At 43.5% G+C, this 24789-nt stretch overlaps 1 protein-coding gene and 1 pseudogene across 7 annotated transcripts in view; both read left to right on the plus strand.

Moving 5' to 3' along the window:
- The first annotated feature begins 367 nt into the window (after nt 1-367).
- Nucleotides 368-24789, plus strand: part of KLF12 (KLF transcription factor 12) — a 271938-nt gene continuing 247516 nt past the window's right edge. For 2 of the 7 annotated variants that reach the window (XM_072354294.1, XM_072354332.1), the window contains exon 1: nt 368-583. The gene's annotated coding sequence lies outside the window, so the exon portion shown is untranslated. Of the gene's footprint in view, nt 584-703; nt 758-1154; nt 1478-1690; nt 1871-24789 lie in introns of those variants that run through there. The other 5 variants (XM_072354313.1, XM_072354304.1, XM_072354341.1 and 2 more) reach the window with 5 other exon arrangements.
- The window catches only part of LOC140255050 (E3 ubiquitin-protein ligase TRAIP-like), a 41068-nt pseudogene continuing 18016 nt past the window's right edge, over nt 1738-24789 (plus strand).

Consider the following 24789-nt stretch of genomic DNA (forward strand, 5'->3'; position numbering starts at 1 on the left):
CCCCCACCCCAAGGACGGGGCCCCCGCCCACCGTTCCCTCCTCGGGTCCGCCCCGGCCCGGCGGCCACCCTGTAGGAGGCGGGGAAGGGCCGCCGCCCGGGCTCCCCCACGGCGCCCCGCGTCCCCTCCCTCCCCCACCGCCCCGCGGGGCTCCCTCCCCGGGCATCCCCTCGGCGCCCCCCTCCCCACGACGCCCGCCGCGCCGTGCGCGCCCCCAGCCCGGGCCCCGCCGGCGGCCCCTCCCCCCGGGCCGGGCGTTCCCGTCTCCACCCCGGGGGCGGGCGGCGCACCGAGCCCCGGGGCGGCTGCGGGGCGGAGGCGCGGCCCCTCCCTCTCCTCCCTCCTCCCTCCCCGCCCGGCGGCCGGTGGGGGCGCTCGGCGTGCCAGCGAGGATACCGGCGCCCGCCGAGGCGAGAGGGGACCGGCGCGGCGCCTTTGTCTGAGCGGAGCGGAGCGGCTCGGCTGCCCCGCGCGGGGCTACGGCCGCGGCGCTGCGCGGTGTTGTGGCGCGGGCGCGGCTGAGGCGGCGCCGGGAGCCTCCACCCCCCGGCCCACCCTGCCCGCGGCTCATCATGTGACGCGGGTAAGTCGGCGGCGAGCGCCGCTCTTCCCCGGGGTGCCCCCATTCATTTCCTGGGGACGGCGGCGAGCTGCGGGCGGGGGGCGCTGCCCTGGCGGAGGGGGCCGGGCCGGGCGGCGCGGGGACACCGCGCCGGGGGGGGAGGAAGCGGCGCTCCGGCTCTGCGGCTCCGCTCAGGTCTGTGCCCGTTCCGTTTCTTACCGGAATAAACGTAACGTCGGCGTTATTTTGGCTTTCGGCTGTCCCGGTCAGCGCCGAGATGAAGTGAAATAATTAAGAAAAAAAAGAAAAACCCAAACAACTCGACCAAAAGCAGGAGGGAGTGATGGGGCTCCGCGCGGGGCCGGGGCTGCGGCCGGGCCGGGGGTCCGCGCGCCCGAACTTTCCCCAACTTTCCCTCTGAGGCCGCTGCGGGGGGCGGCCGAGGGGCAGCGCGGGGCCGTTGGTGCCGCCCCTCCCCGACCGTTGACCTCCGCCCGGGGCGGCCGTGGGGTCCGGGCGCTGCCCCCGCCCGGCCGGCGAGAGAGGGGGGAGCGGCGGTGTGACCCTGTCGGCGTACATCCCTCGTCCCTCCGACGCTGTCAGCCGCGGCGGCCCCGCGCGTTTGCGTTGTCGTTGTGTGCCGCGGGGCGCCGCGTGCCCGTGGCTGTGCCCGGGCCGGCCCGGGGGAGCCGTGCGGCGGAGGTACGTTGCCTTCCGTCCGCCCTCGGCGGGGCCGCGGCACTCGCTGTGCTCGGGGCTGTGCCGGCGGCTGTCAGCGCTGTGAATAGGAGTGGATGTGTTTGTGCCTCCCGGGGTCAGAGCGCCTCGGTCCGTGCGTGGTGCCGGGGATAAGTTCGCTCCCCCCACACCGCGGCTTATGACAGCCTTCGGCAGCCCCCCGTTCCGATCTCCCGGGTAAGTAAGTAAACCATTTCCTCCCCCACATAATCGTAGGATAAATGGCATTCTCTTCGTTTTTCCCCTTCGTCCCCATCCTGCCCAGCCCCGGCAGGTAGCGACCGTGGCAACTTCCCAGGGCTGCTCTGTAGCGCGGGCACCGGGCTCCATTTTCTGGAGCTCCAACTCCCGAACGTGAGGGAGCGGCGGAGCGCTCCGTGCGGGATCGGGGCCGGTGGAGAAGGGAGGGGGGGGGCACGGGCAGCGCTCTGTGCATGATGTCAGGCTGCGCGCACCGCGCCGCCGGGCTCCTGCGCGGTGCTCCTGCGGGGGTGCCCGGAAATACCTTTCTAACGGGACGTAATCAACTCGCGAACACCGCCTGGAAGCCGCCGGGTCGCCCACCGGGAGGTACAGGCGAGCCCTCTGCCGCGCTGCGAACGGAACGCCGCGGCCCCCCCCCCCCTCCCCTCGCTCCGACCGCCCCCGGCTCCGTCGGTCGGCGGCGGCCGCTGCGGGTCCCCGGGCTGAGCCTGGCGGATGACATCACCGTGCCGCCGGCCGCAGTGCCCGGGCTGCTCCCGCACCCCGCCCCCCCCGTATCTCTGGAACCAGGCGGTGGGGGTGGCCGGAGGACGAGGTGGTCGGTTTATTTTTGTTGTTTTTTGTTTTTGTTTTTTTTTTCTCCCTTTTTCCTTATTCTAGCCTCCCAATCCGTGGAGCGGTGCCTAGCATTTAAAAGGGGCTGTGGAAGAAATCATCTTTTCCCTGCCATCCGCCAGTGTTTGGCTGCAGGGAGAAGCGTTGCGGGGCATTTGAGGAATGATTGGGTTGCGTGCTGGAGGGAGTTGGGGATTTGGGAGGTGCTCTTTGGTTTCTGCTGCTGCTAATGAAGTGGTATCGGATGTGTGAAGAAGGGGAATGGGAGATGAGGGTGATTTTTGTTTTAATTTCTATTTTACTCTTCAGCAGTACTTCCTTGTAGTAGTATTTCCAGGCTGCCTACTCGTTGTTCCTCTAGAAAAGACCTTTGCTGAAAAGGCGTCTGAGAGCCCAAAGGAGGCCAGAAGAAAATCTGTAGCAACTTTTAAAAATGAACTTTTAAGATGATTGCAGGACTGGCTAATAACCTCTGCCTGCTGGGATTAGCCAGATCTGTGCGAGTGCAAACTGAGCTTCACTTCTGAAGTGAGATTGGGATACTGCAGCGTCAAACTAGCTCTTGTGCCATGGAGAGGGCTTGGGCTGCAATCCCCAGTGGTAGGAATATTCCTTCTGTTCTTGAGCTTGCGGACCTCTGCAGTGCATGACTGAACCCCCCTGTAATTAAGTAGAAATATAGACCACGCTTTTCTGGCAGAAAGTCTCTTCCTGGTGTTTGAGGTGCACTTGACCACACTTAAGTGTTGCTGAAGCCCTGTGAAATTCAGTGTGTGAGTTTTAGTACTTAGAAAGGCATCCTGTTGTTGAGCTTTTGGGTATGCGCCTACCCACCCGGAGAGTTTATCAACTAAAGGGAAGGCGTGTGCTGCGTAGGCAGTGCCTGCTGACTTCACCTTCCCAGTGCTATGGTGTGACAGCCTTCATCTTTGGGGCTGCTGGGTCATCTCTGAGCTGTTGAGGATGGCTGACCTCCTTGCCCATTTCCTAAAGACATGAACGTTCTTTGTGGCGGGTAACAGATCTGCTCAGTACAAGATTGGTTTTGACCGGGTCTTTGTTCCACTCAGGTTGAATATACAAACTTATTCACCATCTCATAGTATTAATGCTGGTACAATACTCTTTCTTTTTTTCCTTGAAATGTTTCATTTTTGGTTTCCAACCATTTGCCTTGATTTATTGTGTTGGGACATCGTTGTGGTTTGCTTTTTCATAGAATCATAGAATGGCCTGGGTTGAAAAGGACCACAGAGATCATCTGGTTTCAACCCCCCTGCTATGTGCAGGGTCACCAACCTCCAGAGCAGGCTGCCCGGAGCCATATCCAGCCTGGCCTTGAATGCCTCCAGGGATGGAAGCACTTTCCTGACTTAAATACAAAGAGAAACAAAATAAATAATTTCTTGAACTGGAAATTTCAGTTTTAGAAAAGCTGAGATGGATGCAGCACTGAGACTTTGACCTTCTCAGCTCTTGACTGGTGGTTGTTTACTACAGCTGCAGCTGTGTGCTTTTCACAGAGGAGGAGCTGCGCATGCAAGCATGCTCACTTTCCTCAGCCACCAAGAAAACATAGGAAGAGGCATGATGGTTCAAAGTGAGGTTTAAGAAAAGTATTAAACAGCCAAAGCGCAGCTTTTCCTTTACTAATGTGCGTGGTGTAGCTGTGCCATAAGACAAATATTTGCATCTTCAGAGTGCAAATGAGAAAGCATGAAGTGATGATGTTCCCTATGCAGTGAAAAAGATTATTTTTTTTAATGAAATACATGCTAGATAAGTGAAATGCTTTTATGCTGTAGCACCGAAGACACCTTAACAGTGTTTGCCAATCAAAAGCCATATGTAACCTTACTCTGTTGAACTTCAGACAGACCTGTACCAGCTAAATGGGTTGTTTCTATGTCAGTCCTAAGCATGAAAATGAATGAGCAACAAGAGCTACATTTGCAGGTTATGTTTTGCTGGGGTAGTTTCTGTCTGGGCTTACAGCTCTGTAGACAAAGTTGACTAGAGCACTGATGAGGCCGACTATGTGTGTGTAGCCCAATTGAACTAGTGGGTAGAATTGGACCTATAAGGAAAGTTGTGTGGTCTCTTTTGGTTTGTAATAGAACTGCGCTGGTGCTGTTAAGAGTTAGAGCCCCAAAAGGTGTGAACTTTCTCATACTTCATTGAGGTTTGGTGTGATTGGTTGAAGCTGGCTTTGAATCTGTGCTTTTGCTTTTGGTCCCAAGCAATAACTATAATGCAAAGATAAGACGGCAGTTCTTTAATCAGTTCTGTTTATTGTTTGGTGGCAGGGAGCTCTTCAAAAACAAAACAAACACTGTGAGACAGAAGGAAGAAAAGAAATCAATGTGGCTTTGCCAAGAAGTGAGTAGATCTGTGCTGTATATAACGTTGAGCTGGTGTGTGTTTTCCTTTCTTACTTTCAGCGTGATACTTCTTGGTATTTTTCAGAAGGAGTAATTTAGACTTTAGTCTAAACTGCAGTCAAAGTATAGCATAGATTCTTTTTGTTTGTTTGTTTTCTTTTGTGTCTATAGCAAAATAATGTGATTTGAATTGGAGAAGGCATCTTGATGTTAGGGCTGTGCCTGGCTCATGTAGCTATTTCTCTTTCATTTCCTGCCTTTTTTGGCAGAGGTGATAGCACGAGCCATTGCAGCGTTGTTCAACTGAAATACACAGTACGACTTGGCTCAGGAGTGAATGTATGGTCTCGTGTGAAATGTCTTCAAAGACTGCAGGTGGCACAGCACAGGCCCATGGGTAAACTTGGGTGCTGATCTAAGTGGAGCTGTCCTCTTGCTTTACTGCCTCTTTGCAGGGTGACAGTGTAGAGGTGACTGAAGCTGTATCAGGCCACCACTTGTAGCAGCGCCTGTGGTCTCTGAATAGTTCATAGTGTAAAATACAACCAGTGCTGGATCCTGAGGTGTTGGCTTTTCTTCCCCTTCAGGGAGCTCCCTTGCCCTCCAGTCTTGATACAACCTACTGACCATGCACATCTCCACAGCTGTGCATGTCAGCTCCACTCAAGAGGAGTCTGTTCATCTGCAGGTGCAAGGGTAGGACTTGCCTTGCTGATGGCTTGCTGACTGTAGTAACTGTTGTTTTTAACTCTACTGACAAACCACACAGTTAAGGATGCAAAAGCTAAGGTATGTCAGAAATAAAACTGCATATGTAAGAGTCAAGGGAATCACGTGATTCAAGACTAATGAATAAAGTTTATCGAGACCGCTGTAGCTTGATGTTTCCTCTGAATGTAATTCTAACAATGTCTGGGTTTTTATTTTTGTAATCTCTTGGTTTATTTATTCATAGATACCTTATTCCCCCTCTGGAGCACAAGAAAGACATTTCCTTGCTGTGTTTATTCTTCTGTAGGTTGCTGGTAGGCTTGTGTTGATGGGCTTTGGAGTTGCAGCACAAACCAGCATCACTTGGGTTAAGGCACGTCTGGTAAGCAGTAGCAAGCTTTTGTCCTCTGCGTGAACCAGCCCTTAGAAGAGGAATGAAGTATGCTTTTTGCTAATGGCTGGCACAGTATTTGCTACATAGCAGAGTAATGATGGGACTCAGAAATCCCCAGCTTTGTTCCTGGCTGTGGGGTGAACGTGCTGTCTTTGTTTAAACACAGAACAATCAAATGCATGACCTTGGACATCAGCGCAGCAAAGGGGATAATTAATCAGACCTATCGTGTTGGAGACCTGAGCTCTGGTCTCAGCTTTGTCAGACGTCGCATTAGGATAACTGCTTTGTTATCTCTCTGTAAGGTGACAAGCAATGAACCCATTTCTAATTAGTGTGGGCTTCATCCAGTGGTCAGTGCTGCAAAGAGCACAAGGTTATGAATGCTAACACTAGTTCTCCTGCTGTCTAAGGATGGTTTCTTTTTCTCTGCCTTGGCCAAAAAGCCCATTGGTGACAGTGAGATTGTATCTGTTTCCTAGGGGCTCAGATCCCTGTCTGCAGTGCAGGAATCACAGTGATGCCCTCAGGCTGGGTCACTGCAACTGGTCTGCAAAGAACTGGGGCCATCAGGAGGAGTGCTCAGGGCCTGTTAGCAGAGTTGGATGCCTTGCCAGCAAGTCTCTGGAAGCCTACCTGAGCATGTGTGGACTGTAACTTGGGTAATGGTGTTCAGCCTTGTAGCGGAGTGGCTGTGGCACAGGAAAAGGTGATTCTCTAACCCCAGAGTTTTCCGTTAGCAAAGTATTAATGTCTTTTTGTGGATCTCTGAGGGAGAATCATTCCAAATGAAAACATTCTGAATTGTTCTTTAGACTTTTTCCTTTACCAATATAGTCAGAAATACCTGATGTATTCTTGAATGCTTTGATATCAAAGTTTGCGGAAGCAGACACCGAGAACTTCAGCTGAGATGATTGTTAAATAGAATGGTCTAGCATTAGAAGTTTGTTGCATCAAAATGAACTGGTTGTTGGATAATGTGAATTACTGGTTACTGGCTGTATGGGAGATTGGTAATCACAGCCTGAACCTCTGATTAATCAGCTGAGGCAAGTATGGGGTCAGCTGTGGGAGCACAGGTGAGAGTGATGTAGCTGTGCTCCCGGGAGGGGTGGAGCTTGACTCCATCCCCTCCGAGACCTCATTTAAGGGCTGACTCCCACTGGAGCAGTATCTCTTGGAGATCGCTCACCAGGGAGGACTGCCTCAGCTGCTTCAGTCAAGGCACCACCATTGGTGAGTTTTTCCTTTACTTATTCACTTGTATACCTTCTGTACATTTTGTTTCCATCTGTACATTTAAAACCAATACACTGGCATTTTTAGATGATGTGCTAAATCAGGATACTTTTCAGTGCGGGTGTGACAGTGGTCATCCTTGCTAGAATTAGTCACAGTAGTTGCTGGTTTTTCCTAAGCAAGAAGGAAGGTGACTGCATTATGCAGTGACACTTGACACAAATCTGAGCAGGACTTACAGTAATGTAGACAGTCTTTATTTTGAGTGTGCTATGCTGGCATAAAACAGTTTGGAATAGTTTTGGAGTAAGAGTTGGCAGTGCTGTAGGAGAGCATGTAAAGAACTATGATTGATGATGCTTTAAAATCTTTTTAAGTGTTGGACAGTAGTTGGAGCCATTCCAGTTTCTTTTTCATGGAATCTTGTAGTTGCAAGAAAATTTGGGTTAAGTGGGAAATGAAAACGTTTTCTTAGGAAAAAACCCTGAAAACAGAAGTTGGGAAAATCATTCCTTTTCAGTCCCTGTACATCAGTAAGTTACAAGACAACTTAATTTTTCACCGTTTCTATCTAGTTAATTAAATCTTTTGCATAGGTGGGGCCTTGCAGAACTTTGAAAGGAAAAAGTTAACAAAGTGAGTCGTAATGTTGGGTTTTCTTCCCTTCTGACATGGAGGGGCATGCAGACCCAATCTAGTTGGCACTTAGATTTGGAGGCTGCTAATTCAGAAAGTATTGCCGTTTTCAGTTTTACTTTCCAGGTCTTTACTCAGCTAAATCAACATTTTGCTAAAAAATGTCTTTGATGTATATTTGAAGAATATCTATCAGTAGTTCTGGGCCTTGTGTTTTGAGAAGATCAGTGGTTACATGAAACAAATACAAGCACGGGACAGGCTGGAGAACAATATTAGATTTGGAACATTTGTTATTTTATTTTTTTCCACATCCCAGCCCATACTCGGGATAGATTTATTTTATGCTTGCTGGAGATGTGCTCTCTTTTAGTTTCTGTGTGCTGCAGGATTTAAGAAGGCAGTATTTCTTTTTCATTGCGATTGTAAAGAGCATGTAGGCAGGGGCAGTGGTGGGAGTCTCTCATCTATGCATAGTAGTTGAAGGCACTTGTGCAAGACAGTTCTGGTGGATAGTCTGAATAAAACTCATTCCTTGCCTTAAAAGAAGAGCTTTGCTCATCCTTCCTGCAGTGGTTGAAGTCACAGTACCACAAGTGTTCTTAAGGTTTAAAAAAAAATAGTTTCTCATTGAATGACCACAGAGAAAGTCTAAGGTGATTAGCTTGCACATAAGTGTGCGCACTGTTCTTGTTTAAAAACAAGTGAGAGGTGACCTGCACTGATCAGCTTAAATCCTTGGGAAAACATTCCTGTCGCTGTGGGATTTACTGGTGGTGAGACAGGGAGATTCCATGCTCTGTGTGCTGTTGTTTTTTGTGTGGTCTCTGCACTAACACCATGCGCTGTGAGAGCAGGCACCCTTAACCAGGCCTTGGTTTTCTTCAGTGGGGAAAAGAACCAGGAACTTAACTGTTTGGTGCCCAAGTCATTTTGTGGGCATGACCTCAAGTCCACCAGCAGAAGTGAGAAAGGCTTGTACTTTCACATCCCTGTCAAGTGTGGCCACAGTTCCTTGTGTCTTCAGCTTTTATTAACTCATCTTTTCACACAATCACAGAATCACAGAATTATTCAGGTTGGAAAAGACCTAGAAGATCATCTAGTCCAACCATTACCAATACTTCCCAGCTAAACCATATTCCTCAACGCAACATCCAAACGTTTCTTGAACACTCCCATGGTCAGTGACTCTACCACCTCCCTCGGCAGTGCATTCCAATGCCTGACTACCCTTTCTGAGAAGAAATACTTCCTAATGTCCAGAGAAATACTTCCTAATGTCCTAATGTTCCTAATTTTCCCTCTTCTGGAAAAAACAAGACTTGAAAATAAAGGCAGGATGTTTTCTTTCTGTGATTAAGTTGACTACAATCAGAATTAGCTCCTTCACATCCATCAGTTCTTCTCACTGTGTACTTAGCTGTTGCTGCTTCTACCTCTTGTGTTTACCTGCACTTCTTCAGGTGAAAAGTACTGTTTTCTACTTGTACTCCTTTGTATACCTCAACCCGCAGACCAATAAAACTTGTCTTGGGTTGTGTTTGTTGTGGTGGTGGATGTTGTTGCTAGAAGTTGAGCTAGATATTAAGATACCATAGTATATTACTGCAATACTATAAATAACAACATAAAATTAGCTAAAAATTAGAAATACAGAAGTACTGTCTGTTGAAATGTTCTCCGTATGTTATACAGTGTTACAATTAATTCAGCAAAACTGAGAACTTTTATCTGTATAAATGAGTCTGTAAAAGTAATTTCTGAAGAAGTAAGACGTGTACCGTGGCAATCATTTGATACCATCTAAAACTTTAATTCCTGTCAGACATGACAGACTTTGGGTTTCAAAGTTGAATGAGTAAGCTTTTGTGGAGTTTGAGGATTGGCAACTGTGTGAAGTACAAGAGTTATGTTCTGAAAGCATCTTAACAGCACTGAATGCCACAGAAAAAGTGAAGCCAAACCTGACCAGTGTGTAAGTACTGAAGGCTGGTAAGGAAATTCTGTCTGGATAAACAGGCTTGCATTCATTTGTAACTGTTAAATTTGGTTCATTCTTTCACTTTATAGAATGACTGATGACTTTGGAGACCCATCTGGAGGCACTGAGCTTAGAAATGAACTCTTTACTTGGGGTTTAGGTATATTTCTAGGCTTTGTTCCTATAAGACTACCGTTGTTCTTTCTGGCATGGGTATTCCTCTCTCTTTGTATGGTGCTCTTCTGTCTCAATGTGAAGCCCAGCTTTGAGTGTGGGATTTAATTCCCTGTGTCCTAAGTTAAAGGTCCTGTCGCATAACCCCAATACAGAGGTGTGTAAATATATATTTTTAGATCTGTGATGATTTAGTGAAAAAGACTTTAAAGCCTATGTTTAAGTTGTTAATTAAGAAGTGAGGCTGAATTTCATGTTCATTCCTTCAGAAGGACTTGGTGGGGTGAGAAGGGGGAAGAAAAGGCTGATCAGCCTCACTTTGGTACCTGGTAGAATATGGAGGTTATTCTGGAAGTTAACAAGTAAACACCTGAAAGACAACGTATAGGTCAGGATTCACGAGGAGAAGTCCTGTACAGTGAATGTGATCTTCTTTTTATGACAAGGTTACTCACCTTGGAATAAGGAAAGCTGTTGATGTAATCTTTTTTAATTTCAGCAAAGTTTTTGGTGCTGTTTCTTGCAGAATTCTTTAGGACAAAATGTCAACATAAAGCCAGACAAACACATAACACAGTGGGTGAACAGTTGGCAGGCAAGTTGGGCTCAAAGGGTTGCAATAAAATAGTTTTACGCCAGGATGACTGCCAGTCACTCGTAGGATTCCACTCAGTTTTAGGGCCAGTTACCTTTAATCAATGATTTGGGGACTGAACTTGAAGCCATACTGTTCCCACTATTTGTGGGAATACGTGTGATTGCCTTGGTAGTAGAGAGACTTCACTAGGAGGATGACAAATAGGAGGGCTGGACAATTGCCAGCTGCATAAAAAGAGCAACTGCCAGGTTCTGCACTGGGTGCGGGTTTGAGGAGAGGGGCTGGTGAGCAGCTTTACAGAGGGGGATCTGGGGATCAGGTTGATGACAATCTGTGAATCAGCAGTGTAACCTGGCAGCCCCAAGGGAAGCAGCAGGCCCAGTGCTGGCACCTGGCCCGGGGGAGGGGCTGACCTGCTCTGCTATGTGCTGTGCGGCCTCACCTCCTGCACTGGGGGCAGGGCTGGGTGCCACAGTGTAAGAAGGACATAGAACTATCAGTGTCCAAAGGAGGGCTCCAAAGGAGATGAAGGGTCTGGAGTGGAACTGTATGAGGAGTGGCTGAGGTCTCTGAGTTTGTGCAGCTCAGAGCAGAGGAGCTGAGGGGGAGGCCTGATGGCAGCTGCAGCTCCTTGCAGGGAGCAGAGGGGCAGCGCTGAGCTCTGCTCTGTGTAACAGCGACAGGGCCCGAGGGAACGGCATGGAGCTGTGCCAGGGGAGGGGCAGGTGGGGGCGAGGGACAGGGTCTGTACTAGAGGGTGTTGGGCACTGAACGGCCTACCCAGGGCAGTGGTCAAGGCACCGAGCTGTGGGAATTCAAGGAGTATTTTGGACAATGCTCACAGACATTCAGGTGGAATTTTGAGTAGTCTCGTGCGTAGTCAGGAGTAGGATTCCATGATCCTTTGGATCCCTTCCAGCTCAGGGTATCCTATGGTTCTGTGGGGTCAGGTTGTAGATTTGGTATTTTGAAGATCAGATAAGACTGTCTCAATAAGCTAATTCGATTTGAATTGAGTCATCAAGAGAACGTCACCTAGACTTGCATTAAGCCAATGTACTTTGCTAGAGTTGGAGCATTTATGAATATGTGATCATAATGAAGAGGATGTAATGCAATGAAGAATCACCTCTGTTCTTCAGTAAGCAGCTCCAGGTATTTATAATTGCCATAACCTTTGTGCTTTAGTTGTACCATGAATTCATCCATATATTTGGCTTCCAGCCATTTAACCTTCTTGTACTTCTGTCTCTTAAGTGAGTGGTCAGCCAGTCTCCTGTCAATTCCTTCTCTTTTTGTTTCCAGAGTTTGCATAATTGAACAGTGTTTTAATTTGCAGCTGTTGAAGAGGGTGAATTGATTTAAATCATTTTTACTTAAAAGTTGGAAGCAGGAAACCTTTGTTTAATCAATCAGTTTAAAATTTATTATTTTTTTTACTGTATACTTACGTGTTGTTTCCAGTGCTGTCGTCTAAATGATGTTCAGCATGCTGATAAGCAGCAGAAGTCTTTACACACTGCTTATGCTGCTTCTAGTGAAGAAAAAGCACACCTGTGTATGTGTGTATATCTATATCTATATATCTCTCTCTCTATAAAGTATATTTCTGTATTAGCAGGTGGATTGAAACTAGATGATCATTGTGGTCCTTTTCAACCCAGGCCATTCTATGATTCTGTGATTAGTGGAGTTGATTTTTGTTTAAATTTTGACTTATTAAAACTGCAGTATGACAGGAGCTGCATTATTTCCTGGATGGTTTAGTTTTAATAGTGACTCATTCAAGCTATGCTTGGGGTGGAAACTGGAACTCTCTTAAATTGTAGGAATCATCACTTCAATTATTTGTATTATTTATGTCTATTTTCAATGTGCCTGGTTATTATAAAAACCATAATAACAAGTATTCGCAGTTAAAATTAAGTTTTATATTAAATAATGGGAAAATGTAATAAAAGAAGGAGAAACAGATGACACTCACAGACTCTGTTTAAACTGTACTGAGAGTTTTAGAACCAGTATGTATCATTCTTCAGCATATTATTTATATTAAGAAATTGGAAGATAAATTAAATGTGTTTTTTTCTTTTTGCTCCCTAGTAAATTTTTTTCAGCTTCTGTATGGGCTGTCGTAGCCGTAGAATAGGCTGTGAGAGAGATGATGCTTTTGTGCATCTGCTTATTGATGAGTGTGCTACATTTCAGTTCTGCTTAGCCCATAACTTCTATCAGATTAGTAATGATCATTTCCTTGAAACCTCAACAAGTGAGTACTGCTTGAATGTGAACAGGAGGAGTTTAAGTAATTTTTACAGTTTTAGACTTTAGTATTTCAACTTTTTTGAGAATAGTAATTTTAAATAAAAGGTAGATTTTTAATAATATTTCAAGAAGATTAGTTCTGTACTAAAGGCGATGTCTTTCCTGTAGAGGTTTTGGAATACTGTTTGTTAGGCTGCTTTTTGTAGAAGTATTAATCATTGTCAAAAGGTAGGAATGCCCATCTTTTCATATCCTAGAGCTGCATGCGAAGGGAACTTTTATGGAGGTTTCACCTTCTCTGCTATGATGACATCACCATCTAATTTTCTGAAGTGCCTTTTCTGATATGTCTGTTGCACTTATGTTCTGTTGTATTGCTGAAGACCTTTCTGTCTCTTGTTCACCTTTTTTTCTTTCCGTGTTTATTCAGGATCATTTCAAACGTAATAATGCAATTCAGGTATCAGTTTTCCCCCTGTAATTGCTGTTAGTTAAGCATACCATTTCTATAAGAGGGAGTACAAGTGTCAGGTGATTTTGCTGAGTTTGGCTCAACCTTGGGTAGCTCTGCTCTTTGACAGTAATTTTGCCGTTGATGTCCTGCTGATGCTCGAACTAACTTTTTCCTATAATTATTTCAAACTTAGAGACTTGCTTTCATGCTTACGTATTTGCTGCTGTATTTCCTCAGTCTTCTCGAGATATGTAAATAAAGCTTAATTTCTATGTATTCTGATCATAAAAAAAAATGATAATGGAAGAATTTGTTTTCATAAGGGAACCAAACCATGATCAAAAACTGTACAAGTGGAAGCGTTGAGTCTCTTCCTCCTTCTTGAGGAAGAAAAAGGACATTTGTCACTTTCTTTCTCCAGGTTATTGTAACTACTGTAGATCATGTCGGAAGGATTAGGTGTAGGAACAAGTACCACTGTGCAATATAGCCTTGTGCGGCAAGTCAGAAAACTGAAAGGAGCCGTTCAGAGGAAAGATATTATTAATGCTTCAAGCTGTATGTGGAAAAAAACCAAAACAACTCACCAGGTAAAGGGCACTAGAAATACATTCAGCTGAGGCTCTTTGCCCAAATAGTATCTTGTTCTGCTTTTGAGAGAAGTTCAAATCAGTGTTTATTTATCTGTGCTTTAAAAAAAGGAAAGAGAAATATGTTCTAAAAACACATTCTATACACGTCTCGTATAAAACTATTGCAGAACTGATTGGACTGTGGGGAGACATCACCTTTCTAAAATCAAATTGATCTTCCATCATCTGTTACAATCCTGGTTTTTGCTCCACATCCTCCTGCTTGTAAACTGGCTTTCATTTCTCTCTGTGATAGCTTTATTTAGGCTTCCAGTGGAGTGCTTGCAGTGAGCTTGTACTTTACCCTATTGGACTTAGTACTATTCATGATTTTTGTGCTCTTTGTGGACCACCAGTTTATTAAGAAATAGCCTCTTACAGTCAAGGAATAGTGTTTCAGGCTTCTGAACAGCTCTCTATGGAGCTTTTGAACTCTATAGTCTGAGTGCAGTTCTTCACATGGCAAAAGAAGAAATGTGAACCTAAAGCATATACAGCCATTAGCTTAAAATCCTAATACACTATTAATGATATCATTTTTTATTAAAGTGGAAGCTTTAGATGTTGCGTGTTGTTCTTTACCACTAATGTTGCTTGTCTTCTCCACCCAGTGTCTGTTAGGCTTTTTATCTTTTTACTTCCAAGCTTTTTTATTTTTTTATTTTTTTTTGAATGCAGCATTAGTTTCCATTGCACGCGTTTCTAAATGTAAAAACCAGTCATTCCTTAATTTATATTTTTGTGTTATAGATCACATAGCATGTTACAGGTCCCTGGAGTCCTGAAATTCTGCCGAAGATTTATTACAGCAGTTCCTGAAAACACTGTGGTAAAGCAGTAACCCATTATTTTCTGAGTTAATGCAGTAGACAGCTGGAGCTGCACGTGGCATCTCCTCGCTGCTGATTGTATTACCTTTGGGAAAACCTGTGATACCTCACCGCCTGCCACGTGGAAGGCAACTCCATTTCTTCTGTTAAGGGTGACTGTTGCATGTGTTTTGTGTCCTGGTTTGGAACTGGAAGCATTCAAGGCCATGCTTGATATGTTTCTGGGCAGCCTAATCCTAGTGGTTGGCAACCCTGCTCATGGCACGGGACTTGGAACTAGGTGATCTTTGAGGTCCCTTTCAACCCAAGTGATCCTATGGTTGTGTCTCAGGGTCAAGGGAACAATGACTTGGCTTGTGGTCTAGGAGTTTCCCTGGAGCCATTTCCTGTTCTTGCGCACTGGGCAGGGACTGCCTCTTGTATATCTTTTCATGGTATTTTGTTGTGTTGAGGAATGGCTCCAGTATCTTTTGAGAGTGTTTCTGCTGTTTCTCATCTATTTCCAACTTGTGTGATTGGGTTCTTTGTGAGTCTCTTTGGTATGAAGACAGTTTGCAGGATAGAGAAACTGAAATCAAGGACTGAGATCAAGTTGTAGGGCTGGGGAGTGGGGGAAGGACACAAGTAGTCCCAAGAAAAGTAAATTAACATATGCGCATGTGTTTTGTTTTGAAGTGGCATAAAGACAGCCCACTGTCGCTGAGCAGTGATTGAAGACCTTCTGAAAGCTATTGGATGCTGAATATACTTTTAAAGGAGCACAGACTTCTCTTACTGCAGCATGTTGTTACCCATTGAAGATCTTAGTAAACGTCTCAATCAATCCTTGGCTATAAAATGGTGTTTGTCATACTACAGACAGTTTTGAGACCTTTTTTTTAAACAGGAATTGGCTTTCAGTGCTTGCCAAGAAAGTTTGTATAGCCAATGTAGTGCCTGATATATTGTGTAAAGTGGTTCTTTTTTTTAGTGGGTTCAATTTTTTTGGTGCTGTAGGAAGGATTTTGCAGCCTGTTGAGAAGCTGCAGGTTGATTTTGTGTGGTGTTCCCAAATTTGGATTCTTGTAGGTTGTAGATTTGTGTGGATAACAATAAATCCTACTATCTTGCTCAATGAATTTGGCTTGGTGTCTGTTCTGTCAGCAGGAGGTTTTGGCCCTTTCTTGAAGGGCTGATGTTTCTCTTGTTATTCTCAGCCACCAGAATACCTTTTGTTACCAAATGTGTGTTTGTCTTTTTTTCCCCAAGTGAATCAGTTGCAACATCCTGAGGAATTTTGATGATGTGTTTTCAATGCTAAACAGTTCTTGGGAGTGTCTTGCAGGTAGATGTGAACAGATGAGGAAGTACGATGTGTATTGTTTTTCAGTCAGGGTTTTTTTTTGGTAAAGCTTGACTCTTTGTTTTTCAGCAAGGATTTGTGGGCAAATAATATTCTTCAGGAATGTAATTGTAGAAACACCATTACCAGTTTGGTTTTTTTTGTTTGTTTTTTTGTTTGTTTTTGTTTTTTTGAAACTGAAATCTTACACAGCTTGGAGAAAATAGGAAAATCATTTTCTTTTTTGCTTTGAACTGTCTTAAGTTTGCAAGAGCACAGAAATACTGATGTAGGCATTTCATTCGCTTATTTTTAAAGTTTGAAGTCTTCGTACGAATCAAAGTGAAATTCATAGGTTTGTTAATGTTGTTTTTTTTTCTACGTTATTTTTACTTCCTCTCCAGATAGATTATTTCATTGTTGCTTTGCTGATAACCCTTCCTTTTCCAAAGTTCTCATCCACAAAATTACTTGGAGTACATCACGTGGCTCTGATGTTTTATTTTGTTTACAGGCTCCATTAAGCTGGTTGTTCCTTAAGCTGATTTAAACAGTTTTCCTCTATTATTATTATTATTTATTTTTTTTTTACTTGACAAACAAGTTCTATTACAATGTGTTGTTTTGGATTTGATCTTTTTCTTCATTAACATTTGAACTTTATTGTGAGATGCGCAATCCATTTTTAGGGTGGTGGTGACATACTCAGACCTTTGTAGGCGGTGTACTGGCTGATAATTTAGAAGTTACTCAAGAAGTGCTTCACGGTTACAAATGCAAAATAAATGTACGGTTATTTACCCTGAGCATTTCAAGATCTGGGAAAATTAGTACAGAAAAGCAAAGTGATACTAGGGTTATTATATGTATTTTATACATTGAGAAGTCCATGGGTATTTCTATAAGTTTTTATCATGGAAGTTGCTTCGGTTGCTTCTGCAAGCTGACTTTTTTTTCTGGACAGTATAAGGAAAAGTATAACTTCTTTCTTTTGTGAGACCAAGAAAAACTTCAGTGAGCCATGTAACCATGAAAAGTATATTGAAGGAGCTGTTTGCAGGAGGTATTACCCACTTGGTTTCCTTGGAAACATGAAACGTGATTTACAAATATTGACTTGAGAAAGCTGCAGCTTAGAGGAAATCCCAAATTGTTGGTTCAGGCTTTTAAATTAATATCTCAGAAGAGTGTTGTCCATACTGAAAGTTACTGCATGCCCATGAAAATTATAATTCTGGATTTATACGTTCCTTAATGCAATAGCTAACTCTGTATGCAGGAATGTAGAGAATCTTTGAGAGATTTGTTGAATAAGAAGTGCTGAACTGGGATTCTTGGCTCTGTTTGCACCTGTGTTAAAAAAAAAATCATCTCCCACTTGAAGTTAGTGTATGTGTTCATGAAAAACAAGTCATTACTGACTTGCACTCAGCTGGTGGGCTACAACTTGGGTTTTTTTCTTCTCATGCTTCCCAAATGTTTCCAAGCACCATGGTGGGTGATTTCTATGGGCTTAATTATGTTTATTTAGAATGGTTTGTGAGAAATCATAGAATGGCTCGGGTTGGAAGGGACTTCAGGGATCATCAAGCTCCAATCTCAGGCAGGACCACCAAACTCCATTTAATATTGGTCCAGACTGCCCAGGGCCCCATCCAATCCATCTGGCTTTGAACACATCCAGGGATGGGGAATCAGGCAGGTGAACTGCATGTAGTGAATAGCTTATTCTTATCTTACAGAGATACATACACGTATTTACTTTCAAAGGCTGCTGATTGTAGTTTTGTCTTGCTGGATTTTTAGTATTTTTAGAATAAAAGTACCGTTATCCCTGGAGCACAATGTGTACTATACGGAGCGTCCTGAAGCTGATATTATATCCATCATTAGGGAAAAGAATCATCTGTAGAGGAGAAAAATTATACAGCAGAGTTTTGTGTATGTTTTAGGAGAGCTGAGCTGTATGTAGAGTGGACAGTGATTACCTCTGTATGCCCGTTGGTGTGTAAGTAACCATGGTTTTGTTGGTCCAACCATTGTATTTCTGACTATGGTTTTAGATCTGCTTCTCTTAGTGTCAGTGGTGGCTTTTGCAGTCAGTGTTGACATCAGTCTCAAATAGTGCCTATTCCTCCATCTGTCGGCTGTAGTCATCACTTATACTGGATCTACTGTCAGCGATTCTTCATGATGAATGGTCTTTTTGGGTTGTGCTGATTTATGCTCCACTCTGGCTGTTATCCCAGTACAGTTGGCTGTTGACCCCCTGAAACTTTTGTGACTGTGCAAGAGGTGGAAGAGGTGTTTAGTGGCCACCACTGCTGCCAATGGAGAGGTACTTCAGGCTCTTCCTGAAGGAAGGAATGTGATAACCTTACATCCACTGCCTTTCTATTAAGAAGAATGCCTGCAGAGCAGAAGTTAGATCTTTGGTTTCTCTGGTAAAATGCCCATCCACACTGTTAGCCTGTTCACCACAGTGCTGGTTGTTTCATAGTCATGACCATAACGGTGTGGCAAGGCACAGTTTGCATGGAGATATGTGTTATTATGTACAAATGGTTGAAAGAATATGTGCATGCAGGCCTGCGCTTCTTGTTCTAACCTGTGTAAAAGCCTGTGCATCCCAAACATTTAAGTTTTTCCCCTAGAAATTTAACAATATTTTGCATCCTGTTTATAAGGAGTATTTTATTTTTCCTTGCTTGGCAAATATAAAGACATTACAGTGAGTGGCTTAAGGTAGCCTTGCATGGTTTTCTTAATAAGGGCAGAAGAATGAATCTAGGTCTACCTACACCTGTGGCTGTAGGAATATTTCATATTGGAAGTGGTAAGATGAAGATAGGAAGTTGAACAGTGCTTGAAGGGCTGGTTCTTAAACATCTAGAAGTGCTGTTGACAGGCAAGAGCCACTGAAATCTGTAGGTTGACGTGTCACAGATGAGACATCTATATGCACAGCCTATATATATATATTGTGGGATTTAAGAGTAAGAACAGATAGAAGACCGCAAAAGCCATCTATGCATAGATAAGTATCTTTGCTTTCCTTATGAGGTTGCTTTAACTGAGGAGAAGGGCTTTGTTGATTGCTTTTGTAAATAAGGTGTAAGATCCTGAAGGCTGTGAGGAAGCTTATGTCAGTTATAGATGGTGAGAAAGGATTCAGCTATGTTGTTTTTGTTTTCAGTTTTTATCGTGGCTAGTTCTACCTGATGAAGGCAGTCTGCTCTTGGCTTGTCATGTGTAGAGACTGTGAATGACAGTGACAGAGACTGTGAAATGGCAGAAAGATTAATTAATGGGAGGAGGGAATTGGGGATTTCCTCTTAGTAAAGTGTGTACGGAGATGTTGACCCAAGGGGAGGTCAGTAAATGAGGAGAAGATTTGTTGGTATTTTCCTTTACAGAAGGAGTGAGAAAGTGCTTGTTTGCTTGAGGAGTCTCAGGTGGTTATGTTTTTGGATTTTTTTCTTTGTACTTTTTTGTTTGTTTGTCTGCTTTCATTACTTGTGGACTTGGAGGAGGTAAAATATTCTGTATGGCTGAAGGCAGAACAGCAGGTACAGCAGGTCATTTGTTGACGATGGTGAGCATGGATCCAAGAAAAAAAGTGGATGTCATTTTAGGATGTCAAGCAGATACTAACAGAAAAAGATAATGTATGTGAAATGAACACCGGTTCTTTGTGTGACCAAATAAACTGCATGGGCTACTGCACAGTAAGTCAAGACAGAAACAAGGAGTTGTAGCATAATAGAGTTCTGCTGAATTTGTTGTTGTTTTTATGAGAATCGGTTGTGCCAGTACAAGTGGAATTTCATATTGAATGACGAGTTGTAAACTAAATGTCTCTAGATGAAAGCTAATAGAAGTTACTGCGCTTTACTTAAGTTATCACAGTATTAAAATGAAAAATGGAAATGTAAGAGATAGTGGTGTGATACTCTTAAAAGGATCCAGAATAATCCTTTTATCAGGATGCTTGTTTTCTGAACATTGCTTACTCATTAGAATAGTAGCCATGTAACTAAGATATGCTGCCCCTAAGGCAGTGATCATGAAAAAAGAATACTCCTTAGCCCTACTACACTTTCCAGTTTTGTTTTTCTAGGGTGTCGCTAGTAAATTGATGGTTGCAAGATCTCAGTCCTGCAGAAACATCAGGAGAGCTTCCAGTGTGCAGTATTTTCATGTCAGAGTATTGATGTTCATAAAACCATACAGTCACCAAGGTTGAAAAAGACCTCTAGGTCATCATCCAGGCTGTTCTGACTTGTGGGAGTAAGGTGATGAAAGAAGTCAGGGATGACATTAATCACAGATACGCAGAAATATGAGTTTTAATAGAAAGTAAACACCTCTTACTTGCCCACCTTCAGTCTGCAGCATCTTTGAACTGCCAACTCTAAAATGCTTTGTGTCCAGACATTAGAGCTGCATGGTGTAAGGTACTTTCTAGATGGTGTACTTGACTTCTCTGTGTGTGAGCACCAGAAGTCTAGTGTGATTACAGGAGTTTTTTTCTTCAGCAGAAGTAGCAGTGATTTTTTTTTCAGCTCTGTATCATGACACTGAAATGAGAGGTAGAGGTAAGTTGAAGATGTTTTGACCTTTGAGTTTCAATTGACTTGTTCATAAGTTCCAGTGTGTATTCACCAGGTCAGCATCGGTGCAGGCTGTCCTATGAGGTAAGACCCCAACTACGAATGTTAGGTATGTCCTCTGGAGGTTGAGGAAGAAAATAAGGAGTAGAATTAGCAAGGTGTTCAGAGTCCTTCTTTCCAACTGTAAGGAACAAAAGATCATAGGATTCTGTCAGACTTGCTTGGTCTGGATTCGAATGGGAACCCAGTGCAACTTGAAAATAAATCAGCTGAACAGCAATATAATAGACTGTGCACAAGTAAATGGCGCAGTTACTGGGAGAATGGGAAACATGGCGTTAAAGAGGGAGCGATTAATGTGGCAAATAGAATCTTGTGGAAGGGTTAAGTTACTAGCAGGCATTATTTTCCTGTTTGGTCAATTTTTCTGAACTGAAAAGTTAAATACATGAAATATTGTAAAACACATAATTCAGTATTACCATCAAGAAAGTCGGTTGCAACACGTATATGCAAATTTGGAGTTTGCAAACAGGAGGAGCGCAGTTGTAGTGACCATATGAAAATGAGCAAGACTTCAGTAGTCCTTGATTCCAAGAACAGCAACTTTCTGTTTATGTAAGAACTTCTACCACTCTCTAGGCTCAGTGGATGCAGTTTATTCTCCATGATGTTGAGTCTGGTATTAATTGCATCGTTTATAAGCATTTGTGTGTGTATGATAGGATGAGATAGATGTAGAAGCAGAGAGGATGGAACAGGGATGGCTGCTTCCTACTTAAGTTATTTCTGGATTTAATCAGTCATCCAACTAATAGGGGAGAGCTATGGGGCAAGCAAGCCCTTGGAAAGAGAAGCCTGAAGGAGGGGAGCAGTGAGAACCTGAGGAGGACTGAAAGTCACATGTTGTGTGGGGCTAGCAGGAGATAGAGAAGCTATAGCTGACTGAAGTCTTGCTTCTCTATCTGAGAGCTGGTTAGTTTCCCATTTTTCAGTAGGTTATTCAGAAGAACAACAAATAATAAAGAAAAATAAATAAAGGTTAATGAAGTGCCTGAGACAAAACAGTGCATGTGCTGATGTGGAAGGGCTGTACAGGCAGATAGTAACTCGTGGTATGGAAGCAATAAAGTGTGTTAACTCTGGATTTACTGGAAGTGTAAAGTGAAAGCTTTTGCGGAGGAGTATCTACTAAACGAGATAAACCACTGCATCCCAAAATCTCAAACAACCCCTGGTAGATTTTTTTTTTTATTGAAACAATTTTGCTTTAAACAAGTCCTTCCCTTGAAAAACAACAGGGATGGTGCATGGTGAAGTTTCACTTTCAGAACTAGTGGGTATCCACTTCTGGAGCGAGAAGGGTTGGTGCGGGCGGTGTATTCTTTCCGGTCAACTGTGTCCTTAATGTCACTGCGAGCCAAAGTAAAATTATTTCTTCATGGTTTCATCATACTGTTTGGATTTGTAATAGTGAAAAATTCTATAGTTGGTTGGCAGACACTATGGGGATAAGGATGGGCTTGTCTGCGTAGCTCTTTTCTCAGATAACTAAAGCGAAGGTCTTTTTCAGGGCTTTAAAGTCTTGGTACTATATACCAAGTATATGTGACTGTACACCTAACAGTTCCTTATCTTTGTGGTTTGTCATTGTGACCAGACTTCAAGTTTGTTTTCTTTGTAAGTAAAAAAGTATTATTATTTTTTACCTTCCCTTTGACATTAAAAATCTGAACTGAGGTTGTGAGGTGGTTTCATCAGTAATAAATGCACAGCATCTCCACTCATGTGTAATTGCGTTGCCTTAAAAAAAAAATGAGTGGAATATAGACTCCATCTACTTTGATTTCATGGCAGGAGGGAACAGGTAACATTGATGCAAAACTAGGAAAATAAAGGAACTCCATCATTGGTCTTATGTGAGTATAATACTTAAATGAAACCATGAATTCGAGCTTACACTTGCATTCCTTCTAATTCTTAGAAGTCCCTTCTGTTTTGCTGTCAGTTCCTTTTTAATTAGTATTACTTTCTCCTTTTTCTTTGGGATCCTTATACTGTCCTTTCTCATTTGGATTTTGAAATGTAACCAGGTAATTGGTCGACAGCCTTCTCCAAGTGCACTTAGCAAGGACTGACTTCTTTTCTAACCTGTTTCCCATCAGCAGGTACCAGTTAACGATGCAGTAACATGCAGAGGAAGATGACTGTGGGAGTGCAGACTGGGGGCTTTCCGTTTCCATTCCTGTTACAGTCTGATTCTGAGAAATTTCTCTTAGCATTAAATCCTCTTGGACTCAAATGATGATAATAGTTGGGGGAAAGCAGCATTCTCATAAAGGTGCCAAAAGCTGGAGGTTGTGTTGAACTACTTTGAGACAGTCGAGGTGTGATCTAGAGATGCGGGGATGTTTCTGCTCGTCTGCTGAAACAGCAAGATTAGTCTGAAAATTTACCCGCAGGGCTTTGAAGTTGGGTACTGAGAATGTGTCTGCTTTAGAAACAGCTCAGCTATTTGTATTAGTTCTCATATCGAGACATTGAGAAATGATGGGCATATATTCGTAATTAAAAATAGGATAGTTGCAAGGGGCATTCTTTACAGGTTACTATACATAAAAGTTCTTCCATAATAATAATTGTCTCCAGCTACATCTTGGGGTTTTTCTTTTTTTTGTTTGTTTTTTTGGCTCACGGTCATACATCTTGCTTTAACGTCAATCCTGGTAAGCTGGTAGCTTATGGAAAACTGCTCCCTTCATCGCTGTCTATTCAAATTGTGAGTGGCATGAGGTGCACCTCGTGTCATAACTCTTTGAAGCGACATGAACTTTGCTTCAGTCATGGTTTCAAACAGTTGAAAACAGCGCTAGTTAGCTCTGTTATAGTTTCGGTTCTTTGGTATGCCATACAAGAGTCCTTATGGGACTGAAGATTTAACCGCAGTAGGTGGTAGCATTTGCAGTGACAATGTTTTCAGGTCTCACAGAGGTTGACTTTAGAGGGAGGTATATGCTTTCTGTGATTCTGCTAGAATGAAGTGAGGGAGGGCAGTTTGGTTCTTTCTTTCCAGATGCAAAGTTTATGAACATTTACAGTATGTCTGTTTAGTGCATTGGCACGGTATTAAACTGGAATTAGAAAGGTGAAGTGTAACACTACTTTTTTCTGCCTTGATATTGAGCTCTAATCAGAATCCAAATAGATGCTATTCAGTACTTCTAACACACTTCAGTTTCACTAACAGTGGAGCCTGACTAGAAAGGCATGGAGAATAGCAGGGAGAGAGCACACATGGGTGGTCCATTTGAGGAGGAGTTGATCTCTTCATTTGGGTCTGTTCAAAGACTTGGTGTCACTGAATTGCTTCATCTGCTAGGAGAGCACAAAAGCTATTCAATTATGTTAATTGGGGATTCTGCATCATCACAGAGTTGAGCTGCGCTTTTCTTGTTCTGCTGGAGATTATGGCCCATAAGTATATCACAGATGTTTTACTTTCAGATAATTTCATTGTTTTGTTTGCAGTGCTTACAAGCCTTGGTCAGAGGTCAGGATTCACTTCTAGTAAGGGGTCCACAAACAAACTCCTGAGGGTCTAGGATTAAGAAAGCTGGACACAAGCAGACTAACAAGGGAACACAAGGGAGAATGTAGGACGAAACAGACAAAAAACAAACAACAAAACACAAAACCCTACAGGAGAATAATAAACAAACCTCAAACCATAATGAAAAACCCACAAAAGTAAAAGCAAGTCAGACAAAACTAGTGGAAAAACAGCTGGTCTCAGCAAATTAGGATCATAGTTAGGGAAATTTAAAGCTGGACAAATCCCTTTAGTTGCTGGAGTGACTGAAGTATGTACTATAGCGCTGTGTATATATAGATACAGTATTTTCTATGTGTTCCATTGGCTGTCCCTGTGCTGTACCCTGTGTGTTTACATCATTCCAGTGCAATTGTTACTTGCACAGTAAAAATGCAGCAGTGATGGTTGCCACTCTCAGGGGCTCTTCGCTCTTTTTGACGTTATCCTGACTCTGTTTCATGCAGGAAGCATCTCCTTGGACCACAGCGTCTCTGCTCTGCTACCTGAAGTGCATCAAGTTAAGCTTCCCTTAGCTTATAAGCAATTTTAAGAGACTTCCCTGTTTTTGTTCCACCTCACATTTTGTTTATTATGATTCATTATGGCCTTTCTTTCCTTCTGTTTCATCTTTTGGGTTGATATCCAGCCCAAGGGTATGTATGGACATATCAATCTATTGCCTTTGCACAGATGTTTTGTTTTACAAGGGAGTAGCTTTCCCCTTACTGTGTGATGAGGTTTTTTTTTTGGTCTCCATGTCTCTCTGCTGTGTTTCTGTAGATATTGAGCCCTCCTGGTCTGGAGCTCCACATTAAAAATAAATAAGAATGTGTCAGCCAACCC

This window comes from Excalfactoria chinensis, chromosome 1 (assembly GCF_039878825.1).
Source record: "Excalfactoria chinensis isolate bCotChi1 chromosome 1, bCotChi1.hap2, whole genome shotgun sequence".
In the NCBI taxonomy this organism is placed as follows: domain Eukaryota; kingdom Metazoa; phylum Chordata; class Aves; order Galliformes; family Phasianidae; genus Excalfactoria; species Excalfactoria chinensis.